The following is an 11081-nucleotide window of genomic DNA, read 5'->3' as shown; positions in this document are numbered from 1 at the left end:
TGTCACAACTTCAGAGACTGTCTAAGAGTACTACAAATAAAGGTCTGAAAGAAATAACAAAATACTGCCTCTGGGATTACATAAAAGAAACAGGAAAATAGATAGAGGGAGACGCCAAGGACTGCGGACGCTTGCAGGACTGCCTCAGGTCTCCTGATGAACAAGGAGCAGAAATCTCACTGCTGTCCGAAATCTACAGCACTGGGATCTGAACAAAAGAGTGCAGAGTGTAGTATCAGCACAACCGACCCCATGTTCTGGTAAGTGCCTAGCCTAACCTCGGCGAAGTAGTGACGAGGCTAGGATCAGACTACCAAATAAACTTGTGCAGTTATAGCATAAAAAGCGGAAATATAAGCAGATAATTTCAACTAAAATTGGGTAGGAGAAACATGCTTCGGGGAATAACAGAATATCAAGAGAATATAAAGAAACCAAAATCCAATTACTAACACGGGTCGGGAAAACAAATGCAGAGTTCATTTTCATTTCACATCTCGTTGCAGGCGTGCAACCCGATCCCATTTCATGTATCTCGTTGCAGGCGTGCAATCCGATCCCATTTCACATATCTCGTTGTAGGCGTGCAACCAGCTCCCATTTCACATATCTCGTTGCAGCATGCAACCCGATCCCATTTCATATATCTCGTTGCAGGCGTGCAACCTGATCCCATTTCACATATCTCGTTGCAGGCGTGCAACTCGCTCCCATTTACAATTCAACAACAATCACAAAAGAATCCCGGCAAGGGACCAATTATGTTTCAACAACATCCCAGCAAGGGAAAAATAATGATAATAATATCCCGGCAAGGGAACAATAATGATAATAACATGTGAAGCGCAATAAACCACAACGGAGTCATAACAACTACAATACAAGACTCACGGGCATGCTTGACTCCGACGTATAGATACTCGTCACCATGCCTATACGTCGTACTCCACAATTAACACATAGCAAGTAAGACACGACTCCTAATCCCTCATGCTAAGGTTAGACCAAACACTTACATCGATTTGCAACCAATTCAAAATTCCAACAAGCCTTTTGCCTCCGAATTCATGCCCGAAATTCGCAAATCTAGTCATAAACAATTCAAAATACTCAACACGAATTGTAGGAACTAATTCTGTATGAATTTACAAATTTTCCATATTAAAATCTGCAATTTAGCTCAAAATTTGCTCGTGGGGCCCACGTCTCAGAATCCGACGAAACTCAAAAAATCCGACAACTCATTCCGATACGAGTTCAACCATACCAAAATTATCGAATTCCGACATCGGATTGACTTTCAAATCTTAAATTTTTGTTTTTGGAAGATTTGGTAAAAATTTAATTTTTCTTCCATAAATTCATGGATTCATGATGTAAATGAGTATGGAATCATTATATAAAGGATTTATGATAAAGAACACTTACCTCATTCAAATATGTGAAAACCCCTGTGAAAATCGCCCAAACCGAGCTCCCCCAACTCTATTTTTGTTAAAAATGGTCAAAACCCCAATTTTATAGCATTTTACGATTCGGGTGCCATAGGTGGCGCCAGGCGCTGCCTGTGGTGTTGGTTCCAATAGCCAAAATAATCCCGGCGCCATGGATGGCACCCCGCGCTACCCTGGGCGCTGGCGATGGGAAATTATTTTTTTCCCGACACGAAAATGGGCATAACTCTCTCATACGATGTCCGAATTGGACGATTCTTTTTGCTATGGCTCCGATATTTCGATACGAATCTAATGCTTCAATCAAAACTGAATTTGGATCTCACTTGCTTAATATTATACCACTTATTCTTGAAGAAACGACATCGAAACATTCTTGAAATGCCCAAGTTAAAATCCATCAACCATCCAAAATCCAATTGAGGCCCTCGGGACTTCAACCAAATATATCAACAAGTCTTAAAACATTATATGGACTTACCTAGGGTTTCAAATCATTCCAAGCAATGTTGAAACGTCAATTCACACCTCGATTCGGACTTATGAGTTTCAAACTTTTCAATTTACAAAACTTGTGCCGAAACATATTAAATGAATCAGGAATGACTTCAAATTTGGCATAAAAGTCATAAATGACATAATGGAGCTATTCCAATTTTCGGAATATCAATCCGAGCCCGGTATCAATAAAGTCAAATCCGTAGTCAAACTTTGGAAACATTTAGCCTTTAGATTTCTAGTTTTTTTTTTGTTAAATGGCTATAACTTGAGCTAGGGACCTCCAAATTTGATTCTGGGCATATGCCCAAGTCATAAATCACGATACAGACCTACCTGAACTATCAAAACACATATACATGTCCGTTTGCTCAAAATATTGATCGAAGTCAACTCACTTGAGTTTTATAACTCTATTTCACATTTTAATCCATTTATTTCACATAAAAATGTTCTGAAAAATTATACGGACTGCACATGCAAGTCGATGTGAGGTAACAAGGAGGTTCTTAGGCCTCGGAACATTGAATTTGTTTCTAAAATAAGTGATGACTTTTTGGGTCATCACAAATATGAATGAATTCAAGTAAGGGGAACCGTTGACAACTCAATCAAATCGTTCCTAATGCACAAGTTACAACAAGAACTATCCGAGGTACCACTCCTCGTAAATCTCAAATCATAAGTCACAACTTCTAAATCTTACAAGTATGGCACCGTGTGCCTACATTTTTCCAAATCACTTTCGCGTAGCAAAGTCCACGTGCTATCATGTACATCGTATCTGTGTAAATTGCTAAATAAAATGTTTGAGAGATTTATTTATATACGATAAAGCATAATAACAATCTTGAATAAGTAGGGAATCAATTGAGAAAATGAGTTTATTTTAGAAATTACTTGGGTAAAGAAAATAGCATTTTCAAATAAAACGAAGCACTGGATAAGCTATCGAATTAAATATAGAATTTGTTAAAATAAAATATAATACTGATTTTTAAGTAAAGTAAAAAAACATCAGATAAGGTAAGGAGTTTAATCTGAGAAATAAATTAAAGTAAAATATGAAAACTATTAAGAATAATAAAGTACCGAATGATATGATGAGTTCCAACTTAAGAGTCACGTAAGGTTAGCATGTTAAAAATTCTTTAACTTAAAACTATTGTGTTACTAACAACTCAACAAGATACGAGATAATGACTCCGTGCAGTAAATTCATCTTGAAAATTAATTCACCAAGTAACTACGAAAGCACAAATTGACACATTGAAGTAATACAACAGTGCATGTGGGATGCATGACTCACGCAAGACATAACAACACCAACAAGTACAACACACACAATCAGTTGGGGCACACAACCCGATCCCATAGTATCATCATCTATTAATATCATAATTCTCCTTTATTCTACCGTATTATAATTAATCAATTTCAAGCATTCACGTATACAATCCGTTGTGGCGCGCAACCCGATCCCATTGTATCTTCATTTATCAATACCATAATCCTCTCCTATCTCACCATATCATCATTTATTAATATCAATTATTATGTAAACAAATAGTTGTGGCGCGCAATCCGATCCCTCATTTATTAATATCACAATCCTTCCTTATTTCATCCGTTGCGGCGTGCAACCCGATCCATAAACAATTTAAATTAACAATGTTGCACCCTATTTTACACTAGTTAAAACAAGATTCAACTTGTGGTTTCTCTATTGTTGATGAAAGAGAGTCGTCGCCTCATATTTAAAGGTATACTAGGGTACCTATTTAATTACTAAAGGTTGTGTTCTTTATTGGTCTACTAACCGGTAAGATCATGGATAAGGGTTCTTATTCTTCGAAAGGGAAGGTATTTGATAGCATCAAGAACAAGGATATAGTTAAGGACAATGATAGAGATGATAGAGTTTTGGAAGCTCCAAGGCCATTTACAAGATCTCAAGCTAAAGAGTTGCAAGCTAAGGTTGCTAGACTTCAATGGCAAATAAAGAAGCTTTTAATTGTAGCGGAAGAGCTCAAGCCCAAAGGAGATGAATTGTCCAAGTTTTACAATTATTTGGTAGTCCAAATTGAAGTCCAAGAGGAGGAAGATTGGGTTACCAAATCAGCCCTTGAAGTCCATCAATAAGGCTCAAAATGACCTTAAAAGAGGTCCAAAATGGGGTGTTTCAAAAGGATCCCAATTGGAGTCCAAACCAATGGCCCAAACTAATTTTTAAGGCCCAAATCTGCCCCAAAAGGATTTGGCCGCCCCCCACTTAATTTTGATGGCTTTTGTTACCACTTAGGAGCCACCTACCTAAGTTTGATGGCTATTGTGACCCCTAGCAGCCCCCTACCTAATTTAGATGACTTTTTAGCAACCCCCTACATTATTTTAAGTGCTTTTAACTCCTATAAATAAGGAGTTCTTCTCATTCATAAGACACAACATTTATTGATTAAGTATATCATACTTTGAGAGTTCTTTTGAACCTTTGTTACTTGTGCTTTGAGATTTTTCTTTCAACCTTTACTAGTTCTTAGTTCAAGGTAGTAAGATTACTTCTCTTTTATGATATCTTTGATTCCTTTGTGGTATTCTTAGAAGGCGATTAATACTAGTTATTAATTGTTGTCTCAAGTTACTCGTAAAGTGGTCAAGATCCGAATCTATTGTTTTGATTTGCTTTTTAAGTAAAGGCGTTTGATTTCTTCCATAAATCAAGACGTTGTTACTTTGATCTTGTCAAGGCTATAGAACTTACGTTCTTGGAAGTTCTTGGAATTCTTTCCTTGAATTCGTCCCATATCCTTTATTTTCGTCTCTTTAATTCTAGTTGTTCAATTCCTTGTTGTTATTGCTTCCGCATTTACTTCTCAAATTCTTACTCTAATTTGGATTCCCGACCTAGTTATTATCAAGTGGTATCAGAGCGGTTTTTATCAAAATTTCGTTCTTGATAAGTCTTGGAATTTCTTGAATACTAAGAGCAAAGAAAAGAAAAGAAAAAAAAAATTTTAAAAAAAACGAAAATCAGTTTTTAGAACAAAAAATAGAATTGCGTGCTCTCCTGGATATTTCTTTTGTATCTAATTTGTTACCAAAAATTAACAAAGGAAACAAGAAGAGGGGATCCTAGATTTTCTTACTCTTTCTAATCTAAATATATAATCATTTCCTTTTTGTTCGCGTCATGTTTCAACCGAGCCTAATAGTTCTAGGATTTGGTTTTTCTTTCATTAGTTCCCCAAAAATCTGAATTTTACTACTAAGAATTTCATACGAGTTGGGTTTAATTATAAATCTACAAAGTATTTTGTTCAAAGGTTATTCCGAGAAAAAAAAAAGAGAGCTAAGTTTTGTGATACAGTTTACACTTTTTTTTTAAAGATGTCGCGTACAGGTAGTGATGATGAACGAAGGGTTCTCCAAGAAGCTGAAATCAAAGCAAGAAATGATTTTACCTTGCAAGCTATGCATCAACAATTTGAAAGGTTGAATTTGCAACTCCAAGAGATGAGGGATACCATTGCTGATCAAAATGATACAATAGCTGAACTTAGGAGGGAAAATAATGTTAGACCCCAAGCTAGGAGAAATGTACCCCATGCTCCCATTGTAAATCAAGAAAACCCTATAGATGATTTTAATGATATTGATTTTGATAGGGTGGGAAGAGATAGGAGGGGACAAAGAGGTAGAGTAGAAGATGATAATATAAGTAGTATAAAGATGAAGATGCCATCATTCAAGGGAGCAAGGGACCCAGACTTGTACCTTGATTGGGAGAGAATGGTTGAAGCCATCTTTGATTGTCATAACTACTCTGAGGGTAAGAAAGTTAAACTTGTTGTTGTTGAGTTTTCTGACTATGCTGCTATTTGGTGGAAAAAGCTTGCTAGGGATAGATTGCAAGAAGGACGAGCACCAGTTGCTACTTGGGCTGAGATGAAGAGGGTGATGAGGAAGAGATTCGTGCCATCACACTTTCAAAGAGAGCTACAACAACGTCTTCAAACATTGAAGCAAGGGTCCATGTCTGTGGATGAGTACTTTAAGGCTATGGATATGGCTATGATCCAAGCTAATTGTACAGAGGAAGAAGAGGCTACAATGGCTAGGTTTTTAAATGGTTTAAATAAGGAAATAGGTGATGTAGTAGAATTACAATAATATGTAACAATAGATGAGTTAGTTGATTTGTCTATAAAGATAGAAAATCAAAATAAAAGAAAGCAGACTAGCTCGTGGAAAGGTCGGACAAGCACCATCTCCAAGAAGCCATGGCCATATAATGAAATGAAGAGTTCTTCTAGACCTCAAGAAGACAAGGGTAAAGGTAAATTTGAGAACAAAGAGGGAGGTAAAACCTTTAACCCTAAACCTTTTACACCTTCTAGTTCTATTCAATGTCATAAATTTAAAGGAAGGGGACATATGATGCATGAATGTCCAAGTAGAAGAAACATCATTCTTAGAGAAGATGGAGGATATGAGAGTGAAAGAGGTGAGGGAGAAGAAGAGAGAGATGTGAGTGATGAAGATGATGTAGAACTACCTAATGAGGGCATGATTGGGGTAGTTAGAAGGATTATGACTATCAATTTGGCAAGCAATAGTGAAGAACAAAGGGAGAATATATTCCATACTAGGTGTGGGATAAAGGGAAAAACTTGCTCTATGATCATTGATAGTGGTAGTTGTGCTAATGTGGTGAGTTCATACTTTGTGGAAAAATTGGGACTTGCATGCATGAAACATTGATAGTGGTGAACTAAAGGTAAATAAACAGTGCATGATTTCATTTAATGTTGGTAGATATAAGGATGATATTCATTGTGACATAATACCTATGCAAGCTTGTCATATCTTACTGGGTCGTCCTTGGCAGTATGACAGGAATGTTTTTCATGATGGAAGAAAGAATAGATATTCTCTTGAACTAAATGGCAGGAAATTTACTCTTGCACCTTTATTTCCTTCTCAAGTGTTTGAAGATCAAAAGAGATTAAGAGAAACAATGGGAAAACCAAGGGGAGAGATAAAAAGTGAGCTTGAGGAAAAAGAAAAGAAAGAAGGCAAAGAATTAGAAAAAAAGAGAGATGGCCGAGAGAAAGAGAGAGAGGGCAGCAATTTGAGAGAAGAGATAAAAATGGGTTTGAATGAAAAAATAGACAGTCTTGGTGAGAGGAAAGAGGTTAAGGAAAGAAAAAAAGAGAGTTTTTATATAAAAACCAAAGAGTGTTTAAATGCAAGAAAAGAGGGGCTGCCCATAATACTACTTACTTACAAAGAGACTTTGATTAATTCTGAGTTGCTAACTTCTTCTTTGCCAAGTAGTATTTCTTCTCTTTTGCAGGATTTTGAAGATGTCTTTCCAGAAGATATTCCTAATGGATTGCCACCTTTACGTGGCATTGAGCATCAAATTGATTTTGTACCTGGATCACAAATCCCAAATAGGCCAGCCTATAGGAGTAATCCAGAAGAGACAAAAGAACTTCAAAGGCAAGTTGAGGAGTTGCTTGAGAAAGGTTTTGTGAGAGAGAGCATGAGCCCTTGCTCGGTTCCCGTCCTATTGGTACCAAAAAATGATGGAACTTGGAGGATGTGCGTGGATTGTAGAGCAATCAACAAGATTACGGTAAAGTATCACCACCCTATTCCTCGTCTTGATGACATGTTGGATCAATTACATGGATCCAAAATCTTTTCTAAAATTGATCTAAAAAGTGGTTACCATCAGATTCGAATGAATCCTGGAGATGAATGGAAAACTGCTTTTAAGACCAAATATGGGCTTTATGAGTGGATAGTTATGCCTTTCGGCTTGACTAATGCACCTAGTACTTTCATGAGATTAATGAATCATGTTTTTAAGGATTTTCATGGAAAATTTGTTGTGGTGTACTTCGATGATATCTTGGTCTTTTCTAACACTTTAGAAGAGCATGTAGAACACCTAAAACAAGTTTTTTGAAGTTCTTAGAAAGCAATTTTTATTTGCTAATCTTAAAAAATGTACTTTTTATGTGGATCGTGTGATTTTCTTGGGTTTTGTAGTTAGTTCTAAAGGAGTTGAGGTTGATGAAGAGAAAATCAAAGCAATAAAAGAATGGCCTAAGCCTAAGAGTGTAACTGAAGTTAGGAGTTTTCATGGACTTGCTAGTTTTTATAGGAGGTTTGTGAGAGACTTTAGTACCATTGCTTCTCCTTTAACTGAAGTTATTAAAAAGGATAAGATTTTTAAATGGGGAAAAGAACAAGATGATGCTTTTAACTTGTTGAAAGAAAAGTTATGTTCTGCTCCATTGTTACAATTGCCTGATTTTTCTAAATCTTTTGAAATTGAATGTGATGCTTCGGGCAAAGGAATAGGTGCTGTTTTGATGCAAGATTCTAAACCTATTGCCTACTTTAGTGAAAAGTTAAGTGGAGCCACATTGAACTATTCCACTTATGACAAAGAGCTATATGCTTTGGTAAGGGCTTTAGCCACATGGCAACATTACTTGTGGCCAAGAGAGTTTGTCAGTAAAACTGATCATGAATCATTGAAATACTTGAAGAGTCAAGGTAAGCTTAGTAGAAAGCATGCTAAGTGGGTTGAATTCATTGAAACGTTTCCTTATGTAATTTCTTACAAACAAGGGAAAGAAAATGTTGTTGCTGATGCACTTTCAAGGAGGTATGTCTTAGTTTCTACCCTGACTTCTAAATTAATGGGTTTTGATCAAATCAAGGGACTTTATGCTAATGATGTTGATTTTGGCAAAATTTTTGCAGATTGTAAGTTGAGTCCTTTTGAGAGGTTTAACCTCCAAGATGGCTTTCTCTTTAAGGAAAATAAGTTGTATATTCCTAATTGCTCTTTACGTGAAGTATTTGTAATGGAAGCACATTGTGGAGGGCTTATGGGACACTTTGGAGTCCCAAAGACACTAGACATACTGGCCAAAAATTTCTTTTGGCCTGGAATGAGAAAAGATGTTGAAAGAATGTGCGCACAGTGTTTGGAATATAAACAAGCTAAATCTAAAGTGTTACCACATGGTCTTTACACGCCATTACCTGTTCCTACTTCGCCTTGGATTGATATTTCCATGGATTTTGTATTAGGTTTGCCTAGAACAAGATATGGTAAGGATAGTATATTTGTTGTGGTAGATAGGTTCTCCAAAATGGCTCATTTTATTCCTTGTTTAAAGACTAATGATGCCTCACATGTTGCTGATCTTTTTGTAAAAGAGGTTGTCAAATTTCATGGTATACCTAGAACTATTGTTAGTGATAGGGATGCTAAGTTTTTGAGCCACTTTTGGCGTGTGTTTTGGGGGAAGTTAGGTACTAAATTGTTGTTTTCTACTTCTTGTCACCCACAAACTGATGGACAAACTGAAGTAGTTAATAGAACCTTAGGAAACATGTTGAGGGCTGTTTTGAAAGGTAAATTAACTTCATGGGAAGATCACTTACCTATGATTGAATTTGCTTACAATAGAACAATTCATTCTTCTACAGGTATGTCTCCTTTTGAGGTTGTTTATGGTTTTAATCCCTTCACTCCCCTTGATTTATTAACATTAAAAACTAATGATATTGCTAATCTTGATGGTAGGACAAAGGCTGAGATGATGAAAAAAATTCATGAACAAACAAGGCTTGCAATTGAGAAGAAAAATGAGCAAACTGCCTTGAGAAAGAATAAGGGACGAAAGTAAGTTATTTTTAAACCTGGAGATTTAGTTTGGGTTCACTTTAGAAAGGAGAGATTTCCTTCCAAAAGGAAGTCAAAGTTGCATCCTAGAGGAGATGACCCATTTCAAGTCCTTGAAAGGATTGGAGACAATGCTTACAAGTTGGACCTTCCTGGTGAGTTCCAAGTAAGTGCCACATTTAATGTTGATGACTTATCTTTGTTTGATGTAGGATCGAATTCGAGGACGAATTCTTTTCAAGAAGGGGGGAATGATAGCATCAAGAACAAGGATATAGTTAAGGACAATGATAGAGATGATAGAGTTTTGGAAGCTCCAAGGCAATTACAAGATCTCAAGCTAAAGAGTTGCAAGCTAAGGTTGCTAGACTTCAATGGCTAATAAAGAAGCTTTTAATTGTAGAGGAAGAGCTCAAGCCCAAAGGAGATGAATTGTCCAAGTTTTACAATTATTTGGTAGTCCAAATTGAAGTCCAAGAGGAGGAAGATTGGGTTACCAAATCATCCCTTGAAGTCCACTAATAAGGCTCAAAATGACCTTAAAAGAGGTCCAAAAGGGGGTGTTTCAAAAGGAGCCCAATTGGAGTCCAAACCAATGGCCCAAACTAATAGTTTTAAGGCCCAAATCTGCCCCAAAAGGATTTGGCCGCCCCCACTTAATTTTGATGGCTTTTGTTACCCCTTAGGAGCCACCTACCTAAGTTTGATGGCTATTGTGACCCCTAGCAGCCCCCTACCTAATTTAGATGACTTTTTAGCAACCCCCTACATTATTTTAAGTGCTTTTAACTCCTATAAATAAGGAGTTCTTCTCATTCATAAGACACAACATTTATTGATATCATACTTTGAGAGTTCTTTTGAACCTTTGTTACTTGTGCTTTGAGATTTATCTTTCAACCTTTACTAGTTCTTAGTTCAAGGTAGTAAGATTAATTCTCTTTTATGATATCTTTGATTCCTTTATGGTATTCTTAGAAGGCGATTAATACTAGTTATTAATTGTTGTCTCAAGTTACTCGTAAAGTAGTCAAGATCCGAATCTATTGTTTTGATTTGCTTTTTAAGTAAAGGCATTTGATTTCTTCCATAAATCAAGACGTTGTTACTTTGATCTTGTCAAGGCTATAGAACTTACGTTCTTGGAAGTTCTTGGAATTCTTTCCTTGAATTCGTCCCATATCCTTTATTTTCGTCTCTTTAATTCTAGTTGTTCAATTCCTTGTTGTTATTGCTTCCGCATTTACTTCTCAAATTCTTACTCTAATTTGGATTCCCGACCTAGTTGTTATCAGTATTTGGCACCCCTTAAAATCTACCTGAGGTAGCTCCATAGGACTTAAACTAGATACGGAATTTATTTATTTGCACTATGTCTTAACAAGTGTTCTAAGAGTATAGTTTACCATACATTA

The sequence above is a fragment of the Nicotiana tabacum genome, chromosome 11 (assembly GCF_000715075.1).
Source record: "Nicotiana tabacum cultivar K326 chromosome 11, ASM71507v2, whole genome shotgun sequence".
Lineage (NCBI taxonomy): Eukaryota > Viridiplantae > Streptophyta > Magnoliopsida > Solanales > Solanaceae > Nicotiana > Nicotiana tabacum.
The sequence above is the reverse complement of the archived record's forward strand: the minus strand, read 5'-3'. Positions refer to the sequence as shown.